Source organism: Hydra vulgaris, chromosome 09 (assembly GCF_038396675.1).
Source record: "Hydra vulgaris chromosome 09, alternate assembly HydraT2T_AEP".
Lineage (NCBI taxonomy): Eukaryota > Metazoa > Cnidaria > Hydrozoa > Anthoathecata > Hydridae > Hydra > Hydra vulgaris.
In genome coordinates, this window is record NC_088928.1 from 64,431,371 (window position 1) to 64,455,933 (window position 24,563).

The following is a 24,563-nucleotide window of genomic DNA, read 5'->3' on the forward strand; positions in this document are numbered from 1 at the left end:
TATATATATATATATATATATATATATATATATATATATACATATATATATGTGTATATATATATATATATAATATATATATATATATATATATATATATATATATATATATATATATATATATATATATATATATATATATATATATATATGTATATATATATAATATATTATATTATTTATACTTTCACGTATATATGAATAAAAAATCACCTTAAGACACAAGAACAACTCTTTGACATTTTAATGACTTCTTATGTTTATGCAATTGTTTACCTTTGAAATTTAGACATTCTTGCATTCAGGCATGAGGTATCAAATTTATATTCTAATATTAATACTTTTAACGTGTTGATTATTATTAAATAAAAAAGTGAGACACTTTTATTTTGTTCTTGATGTTTTACAACTACTAATGTGTGTAATATTTTTAGAACCTTTCACTTAGCAGGTAAGATTATCTTTTATAGTGCATTTTATTTTTGTTTAACACATTAAATGTCAAACTAATAAAATAACATAAATTTCATTAGCAATTTAGAAATAAAGAACTAGTAACAAATGTTTCTTACAGGGTTATTAGTAAAAATTTATTTCCATTTTGTATTATGGTATATCATTTATATTCAATAATTTCTTTATTGTATTTTAATGTTTGTTTATGTTTAAATTATCAACAACAGTTTGCTGGAATTGAAATATGCACACACATGAACTTACAACAGTATTAAAAAGTAAAACCTAGTATAGTAACAATTGTATACATGTTTGTGTTTTTTATATAAATGTTTTTTGACCTTGAAAAATAATATATATATATATATATATATATATATATATATATATATATATATATACATATATATATATATATATATATATATATATATATATATATATATATATATATATATATATATATATATATATATATATATATATATACATGAATAATAATAATAATAACTGCATTATTAAAATATGTAATAAAAAACTTTTTATAAATTTATTTTAATTTTTTAATTTTCATTGTAGTTTTAAGTTTTTATATTAAATTAAATTATTATAAATATTTAATTAGTTTTTAATTTAAAAGTTAAACGTTTTTAAAGCTCGCTAAAAGCTCTCTCCCGAGTTATCATCTAGTTAGTTTGTATAAGTAGTACTGCTTGTATGAGATGTTGAATATCATAATAAAAAAATTTATATATTAAAAATAGAGACTATTTTGTAATGAAATCTCAGTTCTATCTAGCTTAATTCCTTTCTGATTTTAATAAAGGGAATAATAAATTATTCAATACGATGACGTAGTATATTCTTTATTTTACCAAAGCAGGAAAAGCCGTCTAGCGTAATAATTCCTTTATTTTAATGAATTCCCAGTCGGCATATCTAGTATTGTAAATACTTTGAGTATTGATCACGTATAACATACCGCCATTGATACCAGAAAAATACGCATTTAGTTTTAAGTTTCGAATTCGAGTTATATATACCACTTATTTATCAAAAATGCGTATTTATAATATTTGATCAAAATCGGATATGATGTCGAACCCGATTTTGATCAAATATTAACAAATAATGGAAAAACGAAAATCTTTGCTTTTAAAGCGCATGCATAAACTGAAATTGCGAAAACAAAATTTAAATTAAAAAGGTTTTTTTTGAGAAATTTAGTAAATTATCTCCAGTACAGTTACAGTACTTTTTGCACTAAAAGAGTTACTAAAACTTTATCATAAGAGTATTTATTACTACTTTTAAATTTATTAATTTAGTTTTATGAAGTCCTAAATTAATATAATTCAAATATATTATAAATCCTATCATTTCATACCTTGCTTATTTTATTATGTTGATTATTATTTTATTGACATTTCTGTTATGCTATTACCTTTTTTTGTTCTGTTTTAGAAAATTTAGAAAAATAAGTTAAAATTTTGAGCCAACACTGACATTTTAATTGTTGCTAAACATTTAATTTTGTTATTAGGATTGCAGTTCTATTATATGTTTTTTGTTCTTTATTCAATAAGTACTTGATTTAAATTAAATATGATTATAATTTGATATTTTATTACGAGATATATGTCTTTATATATAAATATATATGAATCTTTTTAGATCTTTTTATGTTATTTTTAAATTTTTTGTTCACGCAATTTAAGTTATATATTTTTATAGTTTGCATATATGTTTATATTATGTTCAAAATTAAAATGTTTTTGATAAATATCTGTATGTGGTAATATGTGTTAAAAATTGTTTTATAAATGTATTTTTAAAATAGTATAAAATGTATCTATTGTGTATATAAATATTATAAGAAGTGTTTATATATGTTATATAAATTTAGATAAATATATTGTGTTTTATAGTTAGTATATATGTGTATATTATGTTGTTTCCATGTTTTCAAAGTGTGTGACTTGGCAAACGTGTTGAGCAAGATTTTGCATAAAGTGGTTATTTATGTTACTCATTACATTTGGCTTACCTTTATGTTGGTGTCTATTGTTAAAAATTACAAGTGGTTTTATTATTGAAACTCACTGTTTTTAGTCATTCACTAAAAGCTACTCAAGAAAAATCATTTTGCCATATATATATTTTATTTATATCTTAATTTGAATTTTTAGAACCATGACGTACCAATATGAATTGTTGTCTAAAAGCTAACATTAAATAACAATATTTAACAACTAATACTCTCTTATGATGACATCTTGTCTCTATCTGATATATTGATTTTTGATTCATATGTGATGTTTTTCTTTGTATTTACTTATCCATTACATTTTTTCATTTCAGATTTATCATATGATGGATTTATGCGATATAAAAGAACGAATACGTGTAAATTTTTATGAATTTTTTAAAAACATTTAACAGTCAACTTTCAAAGTCCAGTCAGTCAACTTTCAAACTTCAATTTTGCATATGTCATCTTTAAGTAGTTTCTAGGCTTTTCTAAATGTGTTTCTTATTCACATGGTTTTACAAGCAAGGTATGCAAGCAAATTTGAGCTGAAAATTTTTTTTTTAGCCTTTAAGGAGAATTGGCGTTACACTTTTTTAAATTTAATTTTTTTAAATATAGTAGTTTTAACAAATAAACGTTTGTTTGTTCTTTGTTTTTTTACTTATTTGTTTTCAGATTCTTAGGAACTTGGCAACTTATCTAAATAAGTTTTTTTTTTTCTTTTTAGTGCAATTGGAAAAAGCTGAAAGTTATTTTTTAGAGCAATTGAAAAGAACTGAAGTGTTTTTTAGTTACTTCACACGGTATAACTGATACTGATTTGAGTAAGTTTACTATTTTGTTTTATTTTATATTGGATTTATTTGATATTTGGTATATGTTATATTAGATATATATTTTATGTATTTAACATGGAAAACTGACTGTAATTTGTTGACACAAAAGTTTATAAACATAAATCTGCCTATATTTCAGTATATTTTATATTTCTCTGTAACTATATAAATATTCTTTTTTAGAATATTTATATAGATAAATATTCTAAAAAAGATTTGAAGAAAGATCTTTCTTAGAAAAAAATGATGATGTTTTTCCATATTTCATTGTGTAAAGTGTAATACCACTTTTTAAAGGTATGTGAACAGATATATAGGGGAACATGGGGCAAGATGATGAAGGTTTCGAAAAACGTCTGTATCTTAGTCAATATCTGTCCGAAAAATTAGAACTTACCTTTAGCTGGTGATGTAGCTATGTAATAAATGAAGTCAAACGAGGATAAAAATTTTTTTCTCAATGTCGAAAAAAATTTTTTAAAACTTAGCTTTTGTCACAAAAATAATATTTAAAAAGAAACCATTGATAAATCTAGTAAAATTAATCTACTTCCTTTCAGCTAAAGTCAACTGTTATATTTAGCTTTGCTTTAGAGATAACTGTAAGTTGTTATCTTGCCCCTTTTGTCATTTTACCCCATGTTCCTCTATATATATATATATATATATATATATATATATATATATATATATATATATATATATATATATATATATATATATATATATATATATATATATACAGTATTGGCCATTACCCAGACGGCACAACTCGTTTAAAAGTTACGCGTGGTTTCTGTTGCGTGTTTAAAACTCCCGAAAACACTAAGAATAACACGTGTCAAGAATAAGGTTTTGATTCCGTGAAATTTACTACTATATTTTACCAAAAAACCAGTTTGGATTTTAAGTTTTTAATGATGGTTTTTCAGTTACAAAAATGGAGTATTAAATTATCTAAAGTTTTCGCAACGAATGTGAAACCATTACTAAAAGCACGCGATTTTTCAAATTTATTGCATTTTTATTATTCAGAAGATTTTTGAGTGTGTAACAAGAACATTCAGGAAAACATTTGTCGAGAAAATTTATATGTTAAATAAATTCAGTTTTTGTTAAGTGTTAGCATGTGTATATATATTCCTATATAAATGTGTGTGTACTAAATGCTATAGGATATCCTATTAATAATAATTATTTAACAAAAATGAAAAGAACAAGTTCAGCATAGTAGAAAGAATATATGAAAAAATATCAATCAGCCTTAGCTGGAAATTTATTTCCTGAATGTTTAAATTCGTCTTCGAGCTGCGAGGCTGCACCAATACTACCTATGCTTCAATAAAAACTTTCTCTACCAATATTGACAGCAAAATCTAGTAATACTTTGTTGCAAAATACTGTCCGTAAGTAACTTTACTTATCTGTAAATCAATTGTTTATATTTGAAAATTATTATGTAAATATTAAATTAATTTTTAATTGTTTGAGAAGATACAAAAATGAGTCAGCAGTATAAAAAATATGGCATGAGCCGAAGCCAGCTAGAAAAGTTTTTGCATAGTCTATCTGATTGCAGAAATGATATTTTTTTGCTGATTAAGGTAAGGGTGAACTTTTTTTGTTTTATTTGTGTGTGTATATATATATATATATATATATATATATATATATATATATATATATATATATATTATATATATATATATATATATATATATATATATATATAACATTTTTAAACCAGAATATGTGGGTTTTAATAAGCAACAAAGCATAAATTGAAAAGATTCTACTATAAGTCTTCTACTTACTTATAGTTTACTAAAATAATCTTACTAATTCTACTAAAAGTCAACTACTAAGTTTTTCACATGTTCAACGAAAAAGAGAATGAGAAAAAATATTAATGGTGGTACAACTGTTAATTAAAATACTTGTATTGAAACTCTAGTTATTTATCTTTAACTTCAAAAAATTTAAAATGACACTAATATTTCTGGTAAATTTTGTTTTAGCAAATTTTATCTTTTAGGAGTTTTACTGTTATCACATAATCTAGATGAAGACAATATATTTATAGAAGACTTCAGAAACTTAATGAAGATAATAATATTAATGTTGATTAAGGTAGGTGACTATTAATGAACAGGGGGCATGTGTGCATTTGGTTTTTTTAAATATTATGTATAACTTATGTTTATATTTATTACCTATATTTGAGTGTATATTAGTCTAATTTATCTTAAAACAGGATATTTGCACTTTAACAAGCAACAAAGCCTAAATGAGATGGTTTCGAATCAACCTTTAAAGGTTTCTATATTTATAAGCAAAAATCAATTAAGAGAGGATTTACATCCTGGTACAAATGCTAATGAAAATACTTGTGAATACTCGGGCTTCTGGGTCTTTCCAAAGTAATAAATTATTTGCATTTAATTTAAAAGTTTATAATATTTATAAAGTACAATAGTATATTTGATGAATTATGTTTCTTAATGGGTTTCATAAATTCTTTAAGGGCGTCTCTTATTTAGGTTGAAGTAGGTGGCTCTAAAAAACAATTTGAAAAGAAGAATGAAGGGTCGATTCCGTTTGAATGTACATACACAAGCAAGCGTGATTAATAAGGAAAAAAGCAATTTTACTCTTCCATCAAATCATCACTCTGGTTTTTCCAAACAGCATTTTTTTATCGTGCATTTACTTAGGTACAATACAAAACAATAGACTAAGATAATCATTTATTTTTTTATTTATTATAAAACTTGTTTTTTTTTTAAATAGATTAAGGCGAATCATCAAAAACCATTCCAATACAGATCGACCAAAAATAAGACAAACGAAACCTCTCCCATGGATGATGCCATGTTTTAGCGTAAAATGATTGTGTCACACCATTACATAAAAAGAAATTTGGGCTACTGCAATAGTTTTTAGATAAAGATTTGAATGAAATTAAATTTGAACAGGTTACCTCAATTGAGGAATTAGTAAAGTTCGAGACCCGACTTTTAAGAAAAATTAAAAAGAACATTCGATGCTACTGGAATTGTTTGTAAAAATGCGAAACCGTATTGTTATACGATTTTAGATTTTATAATGACGGAAGAGGCGATCAATCGAAATTAAATATTATGTATGGTAACCATGTGCCAAGCGTCTTTTATTAGCTTATTTTTAATGATTTGGTTTTTTATTTCTTTGTTTATTTTTTCTTCGTAGTATTATTGTAAAATAATTTACCTTAAAAAACAAAAATAATACAACAAAATTGTCGTAAATATAATGTAGTATATATAAAAAAAGGTTTACATGTTTAAAGCTATAAACGTGTCTAACAAAACCTGCGTATTTTTGGTTTATCATTAAACCGTGCTGAACAGCTGTTGGTTCAGGCATAAGTTTGGAAAACTTATGCCTGAACTAACTTAAGGCATTAAATAAAGTTTCCGTTTGGAAACTGTATTTAAATAAAGGCATTATTTAAATATGGCATTAAATATGGCTTTATTTAAATATGGCATTAAATAAAGTTTCCGTTTGGAAACTTTATTTAATGCCATAAGTCCGTTTTAAACTATAAAAAACACGAATTTAAAACCTCTTAAAACACGAGTTTAAAACCTCTTAAAACACGTATTTAAAACATAAAAAAACTCGTGTTTGAAACCTTAGAAAACACGTGTAAAACTCCAGTTAAACTTCCCGTGAAATGCACGTGTTTTTGGTTTACGCCTGGATCGTAACAAACACGTGTTTATACGGGTTTTAATTCCGAGATTAAAACCAGATGTGCCGTCTGGGTAATAACAATCCACCATGATTTTTTTGATATTATTTGACTTTGATTGATAATAAATCAATGATTGTTTGACTCATTTCAAATATAAAAAGTGTAAATTGATGAGTATCATATTTTCTTTTAAATAAATATAGATATTCATAAAAGTATCAATCGATGCGCTAATCATCTGGTTTTTTAAACACTTACCTCATAATCTAAAATAATTATAATGGCCAAAATTAACTATCCACTCTATTATTTCAAAATTCCTTCAAAATTGCGTTTGTCTTTGAGTAAAACTTTGAAGTTATTTGCAAATTAATAATTATTGTTAGAGAGTTTTTTTTAAAAATTGAATAATCAACCGATACAATACAATTGAAAATATTCTGCATCCTGGAATTCAAATGAAAGAAATGAACGTTCACTTATTCGCATAGTGAAAAAAAATAGAAAGTTCATCTACTGATCTTAGTCGAAAATGGCAGGAAGCTTCTGGTGTTGTTGCTAGTGCTCGAACAATTAGAAGAGTACTACAAAAACATAATTACATGTGGCAAGCTGCTTGCAAAAAACCCCGTCTATCAAAAAAACATCAGAAAGCAAGGAAAAACTGGTGCTTAGCTCATAAAATTTGGTCTAAGGGGTTGTCCATAAAGTACGTACGCTCATAGGGGGGAGGGGGGGGGTCTTCAAAAAGCGTACGAAAGCGTATGGGAGGGGGGGGGGGGAGGGTTCAATTTAAAAGTACGTACTTCGATTTTCTAATTTATCACAATTAACCATCTAATCAATAGAAAAGTTACATTCTGACTAAAGATTCTAGTTTGCCAACATAAAAAGATGTATGGTATATGAAGTAGAGGGTATAGTTTTCCTCTACGCACACACATGTATGGGCGCCCTCAGAATTTTTTGATGTTCCAAATAGGACACTTTCACACATCGTGCAAACTCATAACTTAAGTTTGTTTATACCTATGCCAAATGAGGAGGCCTTGCAAAATATCGGGATGGCGGAGGCCTGTGAACAAAAAGCCTTAAAACGCTTACCCTCCCGACCCCCAAAATGAGAGGGGTGTAAATTTTGCATGGTTATAACTTTTAGATTTGGAAAAAAATTTGGATGGCCTCCGCCATCCAAATTTTTTGCAAGGCCACCTCATTTGGCATATTAACAAACTTAAGTTTGCACGTTGTGTGAAAGTGTTCTATCATCAAAAATCAAAACATCAAAAAATCCTGAGGGGGCCCATGCACACATGCCCGCCCTTATATACTGGCCCTGAGTAAGACCTGAGGGCCGTGGTTGATGGGACGGAGTCACCCCAAAAAAAACGTGTCAATGGCGTCTCAAAGACCGCTAGGTTTTGCTAAAATAAAAAGCTTCTTAAAATAGCAAAAGGGCACAAAATTTGCTGTTGCTCCCTCCCACTGGGTTTTACCCTTTGTTTTCAATATTACTGATCTCACCTTAGACTCGTTTTTTACCTACTAAAGAGGGGTGCCTGAAAAAAACGTCCACCTTAAGTATAGTTTATTTACATTTGATTCGTTAAAAAACAAAAAAAGTTTTCCTAGATTTCACCGAGAATCGAACCTAGATCTCCGTGGACTATTGAGGCCGCACAAACCTTTCGCCCAAATACACACTTACATTTACCAATTTTAAATTTATTTAAATTATTGTTTGCATTTATACTTAAAGACGTTTTTAAAATGCGTAAGCAAAAAGCTTTGGGGTAGTATAAAGTATCTAAGGTACCCTCCGTCTTTTTTTTTTTTAATTAAACTTTTTAATTAAGAAAAAAAAAAAAAGGAGGGATGGGGGGAATATTTGAGGGGGGGGGGTATTTGAGAAACGTACGTACTTTTAAGGGGGGGTGGGGACATAAAAGTACGCATAACAACAGGGGGAGGGGGGGGGTCAAATTTCAAAATTTTTGGCGTACGTACTTTATGGACGACCCCTAAGTGCATGTGGCACAACGTTCTTTTTAGCGATAAAATGAACATTGAGGTTGATTCCAGAAAAAACCGAGTAATGCTGAGAAGAATGCCACATGAAAGAATGCGCCCAGATTGTTCTATGTATAGAAAAAAACAAGGTAGTGGCAGTATAGGCATCTGGGCCTGCATGAACTACGAGGGTGTTGGTTGCTTCAAACTATTTGATGGCAGGCTTGATTCTCAAAGATATTTAGACATATTGGATAATTATTTGATGCCTTCTATTGACATTTTCCGAAAAGACACTGGAATTATCTTCCAACAAGATAACGCTCCATGTCATACTGCTAAGATTTTCAAGCAATGGTTTAAAGAAAACAACATTAAAGTCATGTCTTGGCCTGCCAATAGCCCAGATCTCAATTGCATAGAGAATTTGTGGTCTTGGTTAGACCACAATCTTGGTAAAATTGAAATAAAAGATCTGGACCAGCTGAAAGAAGAAGTAACAAAATTACTAAATAATGTTCCAAAAGATATTACTAAGAATTTAGTGAATTCCATGCCGAAACGGATCAATGAATGCATAAAAGCTAGAGGATTTTCAACAAAATATTAATTTTGTTTTTTTTTCATTTTTTGTGTATTATAATTTTTTTTGTTCTTATAGTTAGTTAATTTTATTGATGTGGTTTGTTTATTTCGGCCACATTTTTTTTTTGATGCATATGAACACTTGTTTTCATTTCAATATTTCAGTTTTTAATTTTTTAAATTTATTATTACTTTATAATAAATTTATATAGTAATTATTTGATTTATTTGAATAAAAAAAAATTGAATAAAAAATCTCTTTTAATTCTTAAAATATGTAATTTCAAACTTATATCCATACTTAAATAACATGATGGAATGTTATTATTGGCCAATACTGTATATATATATATATATATATATATATATATATATATATATATATATATATATATATATATATATATATATATATATATATATATATATATATATATATATATATTTAAATAATTAATTTAGAGTAAAATATACTGACTGACATTGCTTTTTTATGCAAGATAGTGCATTTATTATTTTTGTGCATTAAGGTAAAAATAATTTTGTGCATTGTAGTCTAGATTCTTTTTCAATAAAAAATAATTGATGTAAATAAATATTGTTTAATATTTTTGATAAACGGCTAATGTATGTAAACATATAAAAAGATATGGATTTCAATAAATCTTATGTTTAAATAAAGTCTTTGATTAGAAAAGATCACAATTTGTAAGATTCTTTTACGTTCATTTATTCAGTTGTAGCAATAGTAAGATTACTTGTAATATGTTTAATGATAATAGTTAAATTGAAATTGATAGTATTAGGCTCAACGAAGTTATTAATGTAAATGCTTACAGGCAACTTGAAAATAGTAGTTAAATGAAAAAAATAGATCTAGGCAGGATAAAATTAATCATTGTTGAAATGTTAGAAATGTTGCTCAGCAAGCAGAAAATTTGACAGAATTCAGTGTCAAGCAGTGTTAATGTCTGTTAATTTGATTTTACTTTAGAACAAAGCAAAGTATGAGTTTAACTATTTATAGTATCAATTAACACTTTTAAATTTAAATAATTTTAATTTTTTTTATAATTTCTACCATAATTATGTTCTTTTTTTCATTTTTTTTTTTTTTAGTTAGTTTTCCCTTTGTCATCTCTTGATTAATTAGCTTACAGTTGAAACATGGTTTTAATTTTACTCTACTACTCATTAGTCAACAGTTAGAGAGCTGGAGCTTAATTAAGAAATGCTGGAAATTAGCTTTTAATCGAGGTAAAAATAATTTTGTTTAATGGTAACATAAAAAAATCAATTACTACTATTTATTCCGTGTTTTTTTTACTTTTGTTAACATGCTGCGTTGGAAACACTTTCTTTCTCTCCCTTTCTCTCTTAGATGAGCGGGAGATTCAATAAAACCTATGTAATTACTGAGCTCTTACGTATTTCTTAATACCACAATTGATAATGACCATTTCTAAGAAATATTTTACGATTTGCTTGCTATTTTATGGTATAATTGTTTAAATTGTTTAACTATAATTGTCCCTCGATTGTTCAAATATTGTAATAAATAAAATCTTTTCAGTCCAAGTATTTAAGTTAATAAAATATTTTATTAAGTTGTGATATTATTTGCCAGTTTTTTAATTATTCTGTAGTCACAGAATATATATTTTCTGTTATTATTATCCTAATTCTACTAAAAATAAAATGCAAATAGTACTTTTGTAATTAAAAGTTGTAATTTTTTTTTTAATTTCATTTTTTAGGTATTTGAAGGCTTTACTTGACTTTCCTTTTCTGGTACCTGTGTTGTGACAGATTTTAAAAAGAACTCAACTGATGTTAATGCGGTCTTTATGTCGTTAACTATAAGCAATGACGTTGCTGATAGGGAGTCAAAGTTAAAATATTTATAGATAAATTTGTATTTATTTTTTTAGATAATATATCAAGTTAATAATGTGTTTTTATTGTTATTAATGATTTAATAACTCATAACCCGTATTACGGGTTGTGAGTTATTAAATATTTAATAACAAGTATTTACAAGAGTTTCAAATGCGAGTTTGATACTCAGTTGGCGTCGTATTGTATATTTGTCTTTATACGCATCTAATGCATATTTCTAATGCGTGTTCGATACGCTAAAATGGCTAACATACATACCACATCGATAGATTTTTTTTTTACGAGGTGGCCCTAGGTAAGCACATTTTTATTGTATAGCTCAGAGCTGGATTAATAAAGTGGCCAACGGGTATAAACATTGTTTAATTATTTTAATTCTCTTTTGTTATTCAATAGAATCTTTGACATTTGTTTTAGTTTCAATAAACGCGCGCATGCCTCTATTTCAAAATCAAATAACCACATTGCGCAAAGCTCTGTCTATTCTGAGCCTGTATATATACAGGCTCAGAATAGACAGAGCTTTGCGCAATGTGGTATGTGTGGTAAATTGTGTGTTTTATCTGCACAATCAAAACAAAAGAATTTTTAGATGTTATTTCATGTTATAACATGTATGATAACAGATTGCACCCGATTGATTTTTAGGCCTCACCTTCATCTTGAAGGTGATTGGTTTACTTTGCTTATAACTGTGTCGCACAGTAAAAAAATCTTTTGAGAATTCCTTCGTGTGGAATTTATCTCTTAGAAAGTCATAGTTGTGATTATGCAAATAAAACGTACAAAACGTTAATAGCTGTTCAAAAGTAACTGTTTTGTAGCATTTATTACTACCACGAAAGTAATAATTTTTTCTTATTAATTGAAAAATAAAATAAAAATATTTCCAAAAAAGTAAATTTGACTAAAAAAAATACTATAGTTATTTAACTATTTAATTTTAATTTTTTCCCTATATAGTATTGAAACAAATAGAGTACTGAATGTTCTTAAAGAACAGAAAAAATAATAATTTAGTAAAAACACTTATCAAGATATCTTCTACGGTCTGTTTCCTTTCAACAGGTTTAGCAGCTTCCTAATGAACATGCTGATGGGGAAACCGACTGTTGAAGATATTTAGATAAATATTTTTAACTATCTAAGTATTAGGATCTGAAAGACAATTATAAGATCTTGAGCTTTATAAATATAAAAGTCCGAACCTTATAAATTATAAACAAATGAAATAAAGAGAAGAAAAGTATATTAAAAAAAAATTACTAAAACCCTAGTTGTATAACAACTTTCATAATATTAGAAGTATCTGAGCACATATCAAGTTAAAGAATTCTTTTTTTTTCTAAGGTTGAGTTTAAAAATGTGAAAGGTATTTAGATAAAAATTCCGCAAAACAGTATTATTCCATAGAAGGGTCCACTATAAGCATTGAATAATTGAATAATATTTATTTGACTAAATGGCTCAAAATGGCAAAAAGTAATGTTTCTAATATCGTATTTGTTGTAATGTTTCAGGTATTATAAAAAAATGGTAGGGGAAAGTTTTTTTTTCTATATATATACATACAACACACCATGCAAATCTGTGACTTAATGCTGAAAAAATATCCCATCAAAGTCCTTTTAACTAATAATTGTGTATGTTATAAGGTTCTCATAACCCCAAAAATTGAAATCATAGTTTGAAATCCAATAGTGTTATTTTAATTTGAATATTTCGTACAGAAAGTTAAACTTGACCGTTATTTAATGATAGATACATTTCTTAAAAATGCATTTTACAAGTTTTTAATTTTCAAATTGATATTTAATTACACTAAATTTTGTTTAGGTACTTATAAAAAGCTTTTTTGGAGTTTCAATCGATTTTTTTGAGCTTAGAGAGTTCACTCAGCACATCCCTATCACAAACTTATTGTTTACGTCAATGCAAAAAAAATTTTATTTCCGCGCGCCAAAAATTTTTTTCCATCGTGCCTATTTTTGCTAAATACCATAAACACTGCAGAAGTACCGTTTGTTTAATTTATATCAAAAAAGCAGAATGGCACCCTGGAAATTTGAGACCCTAACGCTGATGGAAAATCCCACCAAAATCCTTTGAAGTGGTGATACTGTATACCATAAAGTATCCATAATAAAATTTCAAAAATTTATATTGAAATCCAACAGAGTTATTAACGTTTTTCTACAACTGATATTTATCTCAAGTTATAACAACTTACGACTTCTCCGAAAAAAAGTTATTTTATTCAAAAAAGTCTAAATATTAAATAGAAATACACAGAATTTCTGAATTATTTTATTATTCTTTTTTCTTATTGACAAACATTTTGGCAAAAAAAAACTCTTTTCAATAAAGCATTCTAACAACCCAACGTTTGTCAGATTATTCTTATTTGACTTTTTTGCATCTTTCTCCAGTTACGCGCAGTTGGTTCATACCTTTTTACTATTGTAATCAATAACACAGTTTAGGAACTGATGAGAGTAATTGGGATGAGAAGCATCTCTTTGGTATCTTTCCCAATTAGTTTTGAAACAAGAATGTAAAGCTTTTGTGGCTTTTTACTATACAGTCCCAGGCTAATTTTTTTCACCTTAATAAACTGTTGAACATGATGAAAAACAGCATAATCCTTTAGAGTGACAAAAATTTGAAGCTGAAAACTGGATTAGAAATCTTTGATTTTCAAAACATAACCGAATGAAATAAATGAAAAACAACGAGCTTAGATAGCAATAATTAAGGCGCTGAGAGAGCAATTGATGTGGAAAAAGTAAGATTTTTCCACACCAACTGGCTATCTTCTGAGCTGGCAGCAAGTTCTTATGGTGAAGTAGTCTCTTAATGCCTTTTGCTGAAAGTTAGTTTCAACTAGCCTTACCAGGCTAATCTGGTTGAGAGCAAATCCAAGTTTTCTAATTCCGGTATTTGAAAACCCCATGTTCTCTTGGATTAAAATCATATTTTAAACACTCAAAGGACCAAAAAAAAGTTACTGGGAAGCTGATGACCCTAAAAACTACATTATAAGTTAAAATTATCTTATTTACATTTTGATCCGAACTGTTTTTCTCGATGATGCATCTTTGCCTGAAACCACAGTTGATAAAATCTGCTCTGCAACTTTTGGGTCTGCCAATATAAGTTCTCTGAGGTTTATATGACAATTTCCTAGTTTACAATGATAAAGATATCCACGAGCAAACATAAATAAGCAATTGTGCTTACCTGTGCTTGTTTGTGATTAAAAAGTAAATCATATCTATTCACACCTCCTTCCTTACCAATGTCGCTTATTGAGCTAGAGGCTTTTGAACCTTGGACCTCTGGGTTCTGAGCCAGAACTCCAACCACTGCGCCACGGCTGCTTTCTATGATATGATTTGTGTAAGACTCCGTTACAATTGAATTTTTTTGAGCAAATATTTTCAATGAGTGGTTTCCATTTATTGTACTTGTCGATAAACCACTCCTAAATGCTTTGTAACAACATCACTTTTTATTTCAATATCATCAATAAAAATTTGGCTGAATTTTGGGGTAAATAGCGTATTTAAGAGACTGAATGGATATAGATCTAGTTTATATAATTAATATCTTCCATGTAAAACAAAATTTATCCCTAAAATAAAGTATTAAGACAGTAGTAGTAGTAGTAGTAGTAGTAAAGTATTACTACTACTACTACTACTACTACTACTACTACTACTACTACTACTACTACTACTACTACTACTACTACTACTACAATCACTAAGTATCATTGAAAGAAAGAGTTAAAAAATGGTTTGGTTCCATTTAAATTTGTACAGTCGTTATTCTAAAAGGTTATAATTAAGTATTAATGAGTATTTTAAAGTTAGATAAAAAAAAAACATATAAATAATTAAAATTATATATATATATCAAATGTGAATATTACATAGTATTAAACAAAATGAAAGATCCCCCGTTTTTAATCTTCACAAACAAAAATGAGTAAAAAAACTTTATATCTTTATATATGTATATAAAATTTCTCTCTTTCTCTCTATATATATATATAAACTTTTCAACATTCGAAATTATTTGAAATAAACGTTTTCAACTTTGAAAAATGAAACTATATGAAGTATTTAATACCTGAAAACAAACCTTTATTTATTTAGATGTTTTTATTTGTCGAAAATACAAAGTATGTTTGATTTTTCATTAAATAATAATAAAGATTTTTACTATTAAAGGTAAAAAACTCATCATATGAAATATGACACTTCAATTAAAAATAATGTAAGTCATTTTACCTACTCACGTGAAAATGGTTTACTATATTGGAGCTTTGAGTTTCTTATTGACTTAATCTAAAAGAATATAATACAAATTGCTTATACGTATTGTTTTTTTAATTACCCAACTAGTGATTACAATATATGCTTTCAGTCAGGGTTAGGGTTACAATACAGGTAAGACTACAATATATGCTTTGAATCGCGTGAAGTCAAAAATAAAGAATAAGAGAGTGAGAAAAAACTTCTGCAAAATCCTTTGTGGTTTAAATACACTAAATAAGATTCTTGAACAAAAAAAAACCTAACTGGATGCTGCGTTTATGATTTAATATAAAACTGGGCTAGGGACTTTATTGTTATTAATTAGTACGCTTTCCACTTTAAATAACTTTTCTTTAATTCTTTAATAAAATTTTAAACGTTTTAATAAGATAAATACTTGTTAATTTTATGATTTTTTTATTCTTATTTTGTTGATAAAAAACATTTTTATCAACAAATTTTTATACATATTTTATTTACATATAACAAAATCAATCGTTAGAGAAAAAAGGCAAATTTAGTTTTAATATTGTTCACTACTTAAAACATCTTTCACAAAAACGTAAAATATAAATATATATATGACAACATTTGTGAAAACTTAGGTAAAAAAAACTTAATTTAAAAAAGGTTTAATACTGCCAAACTGTTTATGAAATAAATAGTATTTAACATCATCGCAAATTGATATTAAAACAGCAGATAACGCTGTTGAAATAGCATAGAAAGCTGATGAGATGGCATTTAAAAGGCAACCAAAGTTAAAACAGCGTGAGAAGTTTGCTTGATTACAAAACGGTGTCTTAGGTTATGGCAGATGACGGTGACAATATGGTAAATATTTTATCGTTTTGCGTCGAAGTAATCATAGAAATCGCTAGAAGCTTTAAGTTACTTTATTCATGGCATAATGACATTTTAATAGTTTTAAATTTATTAAACTATTAAACTATAAAATTTATAACACTTCATATTCATATCCTATGAAATTTTATTATTTTTTAAAACACTAGTAGTAGTTAGTTTTATATCGCCAATTAGCACACATTTTACAATGTTGTCCTTTAGATCTAATAAATATATATAAATACAATCTAACCTGGGCAAGTTGAAGACAAAATGTCTTATCATCAAGCCCCTTCGTGAAACAGAGAAATATATAATTTGACAAGTTGTAATATTATACAAAAGAGTGAATCTACAAAGAAATAAAATAACTTAAAAGTTAAAAAGTTTGAAAAAAAAGTTGTAAAGTTAATAAATTTAATCGTTTAAAGTTTAAAAAATAAAAATCGTTATTTATACGTAACGCAATATAAATTAAATATAAAAATGACGTATTGTATAACGTAAATATAAAAAATTACAAGTCGATATATACAATTTACAAATCGATATATACATATACATATTTAATTCAAAATTGAATGTAGTAATTACTTATTGAGTGTCTTGTTTCGTATTTATGATTAAATAGAGAAAGTTTTTAATAAAGTTTTATATATGTAAGGTAAATAGTGTTGGCAAATTTTTGGATCTAACACCTATTGTTCATCAAATATATTGAACACAGCATCCGGTCTTTGCCATTTTTTTAACCAATGTAAATTTTTTATAGCATAAATTATCAATCTCTTAGTCCTAACGATAGAAAGTTGAGCTTTACGATGCTTTAAGAATAAATGAGTTTTTTTTTTTTTTATCTTTTGGCTTGTTTACATTTGTCATCATTTACAAAAAAAAAAAAAAAAAAAACGCTTCTGAAATAAGATCATAATGGTCTTATCATCAGAATCTTTTACCAGTTTAAAACTTCTTTACATGAGAACATAAACAAGAATAAAAATTGCAATAAATCATTTTTCGAATTAAAAATATAAATCTTAAGAGGATACCAAATGTTATATGTAGTTAAAAAGTAGGATCTTATTGTTAGAACCTATAAACGCGCAAACATCATATAAATTAAATATATAAATACGTACAAAAATTAAATACAGTAAACAGGGCCATCCCGAAGAGTGGGGTGGGTTTTAGGGGGTGAGGGGGTGAGGTGATGTATCTGTTTTTTGCCGACTAAAGCCAAAAAAAAATTTTCGACTAACTTATCTGAAAAAAAATAGGGTCCTCGTTGGCCGACATTTTTGTTCTTGTTGACCAATAATTTTGCAGACTCCAGCGTCCAATTTGCCGACTAAAGAACTAAAGAAATTTGTTGGGGGGCTAGACACCCCCCTACGCCCCCTCCTCGGAACAGCCCTGAAAGTAAATACAGTTAACAAATATATCAAAATTATATTTAACAATTTTATTTCCGAGATGTGGTTGCAAATCTGTGCAAATCATCTAATGCAAAATCTGTTGAACTTTGATCTGCAAACTTTTCATTAAAAAAGCTGTAAATTCTAAGTGTATATTTATTAACTGAGTGTAGAGAAAAAAGATCTTTAAAGATTGGTTTTCATCTCCATTAGTAATGGTTTGGAAAGAGTAAAACGATCCGCAAAATAATTCAAGCGAATCGTATGCTTTTAAAGGCAGTAGAGGCATTTAGTACTTTAGTTTTTTCAGTGTTTTACCATGCTATATTTGCATAATTTGTATGGCTGTGAATAAATGAGTGATAAGTTTAGGTTAAGATTTTTTTGTTTGATATAATCAGGAATTATTAATCACTCCATTAACTTTAGATGTTTTTGAACATATCATTTAAGCCACATTTTGTATATAATCAAAATGTGGTTTCCATGTAATGCTCTCGTAAAGAACCACTCCTAAAAATTGTGTCACAAAATATTTTTTTTATTTCAAATTCATCGATAATTTTTGTTGTAAATTTTGGGGTTAATAGCATTTTTTACAGGCCATAAATTTTCTTCATGAAAATCTTAAGTCTAAAGTGGCTCTCTTTCCTGAAAACTTAATTTTATAATCCTGTCTTTACAAAAAGTCTACGCTTTTCAACCCATTAGAATAAGCAGCCGATCTCGAATCTAATCTCACTTCTGTACCAGATTGGGGCTTGTAGTGCCTTGTGAATTGTTACTCAAACAAAACTCTTCTTAGATTATTATTCGCTACTGACCTCTTATAAAAACCATTAATACAATAAATTGAAAAGTTAGAGTTTGCTAAATTTGCTTTTACCTACCGTCCGTTCTCCACCTTTTGATTCTATTAACGTTCATTTTCTGATTCCAGTCTCTACCTCTACAAATTTTTTATTCTCTTTATAAAATACTGGTGTATAGTTTTTGAAATTCTTTCATTAGAAGGAATTTGAATAAACTACATGTTGCGTTTAACAAATCTTTAATATCCGTTATATTTTTAAAATCCAAGAGTTAAGTTTTTTTGTTTTCGCTTTTTTTAGTTTTAATTGAGAGCAAAACCTATTTTTAGTTTTTTTTTGTATGTTGTTAAAATATTCCATTTTTGTTAAACATTTTTTATTACCATGTTTCAGCTAAACCCTAAAATTTTTTAATATATGGGATATGTTAAGGAATCCGAGCTTATATCCATTGTTCAGAGCTATAATCTATTATCCAGAGCTCTGGTGTTTTGAAAACTCTGGTTCCCCTCACAAAAAATATGATTTTTTTTTAATTTTCGTTAATATTGCATTTTTCCATCACTAAACGGATATATCCTCTATAGAATATTTTTTATTTTGTTTTATTTTTCAGATGTTGAATTTTTGTTTTAGTGCCCCAAGAAGACCTAACGGTCTTGCCACAGAGCACGGGGGAGCATTTAACTAGGGCGTTCACACCTCTTTCTCTTACCAATAACGCAAAAATATGCCCGGAGCTCGCTTCAAACTCTTGATTTTTTGCTTTGGAAGCTAGAGATTTTTTTAACCACTTACTTTAACCACTACGGCATAATTATTACTTAGTTATAATACCTTTTACTTTGTTATTTATTCTTTTTTTATTTTTATAATAATTATCTTTATGGTTTTATATAATAGTTTTATGGTCATTTCCTATTTTCTATAAGTGACAAACCTTGAGTTTACTTGGGTATGCCATTTTTACATAGATTGCAGCAAAAGGGTGTTTCGGCGTTTCAGTTTTATTTCAGAAGCTCTTAAATAGTATCTAGTAAAAGGCATTTTTGGGGATAGATTTACATTACATAATATTTTATGAACAACGATGTTTTGAAATAACATGAAATTTTACACATTATATGCACAAATTTCTCAATATACATACCCAGTCGGCATATCTAGTATTGAAAATACTCGGAGTATTGATCACGTATAATATACCGCTGTTGATACCAGAAAAATACGCATTTAGTTTTAAGTTTCGAATTCGAGTTCAATACCACTTATTTATCAAAAATACGTATTATTTAATATTTGATCAAAATCGGATACGATATCGTACCCAATTTTGATCAAATATCAACATAAAACGGAAAAACGAAAATCATTGCTTTAAAGCGCATGCTTAAACTGAAATTGTGAAAGCAAAATTTAAATTAAAAAGTTTTCTCTTGAGAAATTTAGAAAAAAGTTTGTCTTGAATGAAAAGGAATAGTCAGGAATACATGAAAAGTTGTATGAAGAGATATCGTTCTGCTAAAGCAGTATCGCATATCTCCAATACAGTTACAGTACTTTTTTGTACTAAAAAAGTTACTAAAACTTTATCATAAAAATATTTATTACTACTTGTAAATTTATTTAGTTTTATTAAGTCCTAAATTAATACAATTCAAATATATTATAAATCCTATCATTTCATACCATGCTTATTTTATTATGTTGATTATTATTTTATTGACATTTCTGTTATGCTATTACCTTTTTTTTGTACTGTTTTAGAAAATTTAGAAGAATAAATTAATATTTCGAGCCAACACTGACATTTTATTATTGCTAAACGTTAAATTTTGTTATAAGGATTGCAGTTCTCCTATCTGTTTTTTGCTCTTTATTCAATAAGTATTTGATTTAAATTAAATATGATTATAATTTGATATTTTATTGCGAGATTTTTGTTTTTATATATGAATATATATATATGAATCTTTTTAGATTTATTCATGTTATTTTTAAATTTTTTGTTCGTACAATTCAAGTTATATATGTTTATAGTTTGCATATATGTTTATATTATGTTCAAAGTTAAAAAGTTTTTGATAAATATATGTATGTGGTAATATGTGTTATGTAATTGTTTTATAAATGTGTCATTAAAATAGTATAAAATGTATCTATTGTGTATATAAATATTATATGAGGTGTTTATATATGTTATATAAAGTTAAATAGACATATTGTGTTTTATAGTTATTATATATGTTTATATTACGTTGTTTCCATGTTTTCAAAGTGTGCGACTTGGCAAACGTGTTGAGCAAGAGTTAGCGTAAAGTTGTTATTTATGTTACTAATGTTGTTACATTTGGCTTACCTTTATGTTGGTGTCTATTGTTAAAAATTATAAGTGGTTTTATTATTGAAACTCACTGCTTTTAATCATTCACTAAAAGCCACTCAAGAAAAATCATTTTGCCATATAAACATTTAGTTTATATCTCAATTTGAATTTTTAGAACCATGAAGTACCAACATGATTTGTTTTCTAAAAGCTAACATGAAATAACAATATTTAACAACTACTACTCTCTTATCATGACATCTTATCTCTATCAGATATATTGATTTTCGATTCATATATGATGTTTTTCTTTGTATTTACTTATCCAATTTTTTAATTTCAGATTTATCATATGATGGATTTATGCAATATAAATAAACAAAGGTATGTAAATTTTTATGAATTTTTTTTAGGCTTTTCTAAATGTGTTTCTTATAAACATGGTTTTACAAGCAAGGTCTGCAAGCAAATTTGAGCTGAAAATTTTTTTTTAGCTTTTAAGGAGAATTGGCATTATTCTTTGTTTAATTTAATTTGTTTAAATATAGTAGTTCTAACAAATACATCTTTGTTCTTGGTTTTTTACTCATCTGTTTTCAGATTCTTATAAACTAGGCAACTCAGCTAAGCAAGTTTTGTTTTATTTTTTAGTGCTATTGGAAAGAGCTGAAAGTTATTTTTTAGAGTGATTGAAAAGAACTGAAGTGTTTTTTAGTTACTTCACACGGTGTAACTGATACTGGTTTGAGTAAGTTTACTATTTTGTTTTATTTTATATTGGATTTATTTTATATTTGATATATATTATATTAGATATATATTTTGTGTATTTAACATGGAAAACTGACTGTAATTTGTTGACACGAAAGTTTATAAACTTAAATCTGCCTATATTTCAGTATATTTATATATATATATATATATATATATATATATATATATATATATATATATATATATATATGTAAATATATATATAAATGTAAATATATATATATATATATATATATATATATATATATATATATATATATATATATATGTAAATATATATATATATGTAAATATATATATATATATATATATATATATATATGCATATATATATATATATATGTATATATACATATATGTATATATATATATATATATATATATATATATATATATATATATATATATATATATATATATATATATATATATATATATATATATATATGTATATATATATATATATATATAAATTACATTAGTGTATTTTACAAATAGAGTGCTCAATGTTCTTAAAGAATAGAGCAATAACAAATTAGTAAAAAACACTTATCTAACTTTTTTCTTCTACTTGAAGTTTCACCATTGCTGGATCAATTTGACCATTGCTGGATCGATCTGATTGAACTCCTCCTGATGATCCAGCAATGGTGAAACTTCAAGTAGAAGAAAAAAGTTAGATAAGTGTTTTTTACTAATTTATATATATATATATATATATATATATATATATATATATATATATATATATATATAAAAATAATTACTTTAGAGAAAAATATACTGACTGAAATTGCTTCAATTTTTTATACAAGATTGTGCATTTATTATTTTTGTTCATTAAGGTAAAAATAATTTTGTGCATTGTAGATTCTTTGTTAAATTAAAAATAATTGATGTAAATAAATATTGCCTAATATTTTTGATAAACGACTTATGTATATAAACATATAAAAAGATATGGATTTTAATAAATCTTAAGTTTTAATAAAGTCTTTGATTAGAAAAGATTACAATTTGTAAGATTTTTTTACATTCATTTATTCAATTGTAACAATAGTAAGATTACTGGTAATATGTTTAATGAAAACAGTGAAATTGAAATAGATAGTATTAGGCTCAACGAAGTTATTAATGTAAAATGCTAATAGGCAACTTGAAAATAGTTGTCAAATGAAAAAAATAGATCTAGGCAGGATGAAATTAATCGTTGTTGAAATGTAAGAAATGCAACTCGGCGTGCAGAAAACTTACTTGACAGAAGTCAGTGTCAAGCAGTGGTAATGTCTGTTAATTTGATTTTACTTTAGACACTTCAGAACAAAGCAAAGTATGAGTTTAACTATTTATAGTAACAATTAACACTTTTAAATCTAAATAATTTTTTTTTATAATTTCTATCATAATTTCTGTCATAATGTTCTTTTTTTCATTTTTTTTTTTAGTTTGTCTTCCCTTTGTCATCTTTTGATTAGTTAGCTAACTGTTAAAACATGGTTTTAATTTTTTAAATTTAGTATGATGTGAAATTTACTCTATTAATCATTAGTCAACAGTTAGAGAGAAGCTGGTGCTTAATTAAGAAATGCTGGAAATTAACTTTTAATCAAGGTAAAAATAATTTTGTTTACTGGTAACATAATAAAACCAGTTACTAGTATTTATTCCGTGCTTTTTTACATTTGTTAACATGCTGCTATGGAAACACTTTCTCTCTCTCTCTTTCTCTCTCTCTCTCTCTCTCTCTCTCTCTCTCTCTCTCTCTCTCTCTCTCTCTCTTAGATGAGAGGGAGATTTAATAAAACTTATGTAATTACTGAGCTCTTACGTATTTCTTAATACCACAAATGATAATGACCATTTATAAGAAATATTTTACGAGTTGCTTGCTATTTTATGATATAGATGCTCAAATTGTTTAACTATAATTGTCCCTTGATTGTTCAAATATTGTAATAAATAAAATCTTTTTACTTCAAGTATTTAAGTTAATAAAATATCTTATTAAGTTGTGGTGTTATTTGCCGGTGTTACTACATTGTTTTGTCTAGCCTTTTATAACCTTTTTTAATTATTCTGTAGTCACGGAATAAATATTTTCTGTTATTATTATCCTAATTCTACTAACAATAAAATGCAAATAGTACTTTTGTAATTAAAAATTGTAATTTTTTTTTTAATTTCATTTTTTAGGTATTTGCAGGCTTTACTTGACTTTCCATTTCTGGTACCTGTGTTGTGACAGATTTTAAAAAGAACTCAACTGATGTTAATGCGGTCTTCGTCGTTAACTATAAGCAATGACGTTGCTGATAGGGAGTCAAAGTGAAAATATTTATAGATAAATTTGTATTTGATATTTTAGATAATATATCAAGTTATTAATGTGTTTTTATTGTTATTAATGGTTTAATAACTCATAACCCGTATTCCGGGTTGCTTACTGCTAGTCATTATAATTATGTTATGAATTCATATTAATTAATAAAATTGAATTGAATAGTCTCTGGT

At 26.4% G+C, this 24,563-nt stretch overlaps 4 long non-coding RNA genes across 7 annotated transcripts; all 4 read left to right on the top strand.

Annotated features, from left to right (window-relative positions):
- The first annotated feature begins 2,029 nt into the window (after positions 1-2,029).
- Positions 2,030-24,387, top strand: LOC136084929 (uncharacterized). The gene is made up of 4 exons (XR_010640950.1): positions 2,030-3,014; positions 3,216-3,312; positions 23,570-23,663; positions 24,246-24,387. It is a non-coding gene; the product is annotated as an uncharacterized LOC136084929 (long non-coding RNA).
- Positions 4,479-6,586, top strand: LOC136085156 (uncharacterized). 4 transcript variants are annotated; one of them, XR_010641131.1, is made up of 4 exons: positions 4,479-4,928; positions 5,360-5,744; positions 5,849-6,038; positions 6,115-6,586. It is a non-coding gene; the product is annotated as an uncharacterized LOC136085156 (long non-coding RNA). The 4 variants fall into 4 exon arrangements; XR_010641130.1 differs by having other exon boundaries at positions 5,865-6,038; XR_010641129.1 differs by having other exon boundaries at positions 5,360-5,454; positions 5,579-6,038.
- On the top strand, positions 10,834-11,609 carry LOC136085157 (uncharacterized). The gene is made up of 2 exons (XR_010641132.1): positions 10,834-10,915; positions 11,416-11,609. It is a non-coding gene; the product is annotated as an uncharacterized LOC136085157 (long non-coding RNA).
- On the top strand, positions 20,795-22,026 carry LOC136084930 (uncharacterized). The gene is made up of 2 exons (XR_010640951.1): positions 20,795-21,662; positions 21,930-22,026. It is a non-coding gene; the product is annotated as an uncharacterized LOC136084930 (long non-coding RNA).
- Positions 24,388-24,563: the final 176 nt, after the last annotated feature.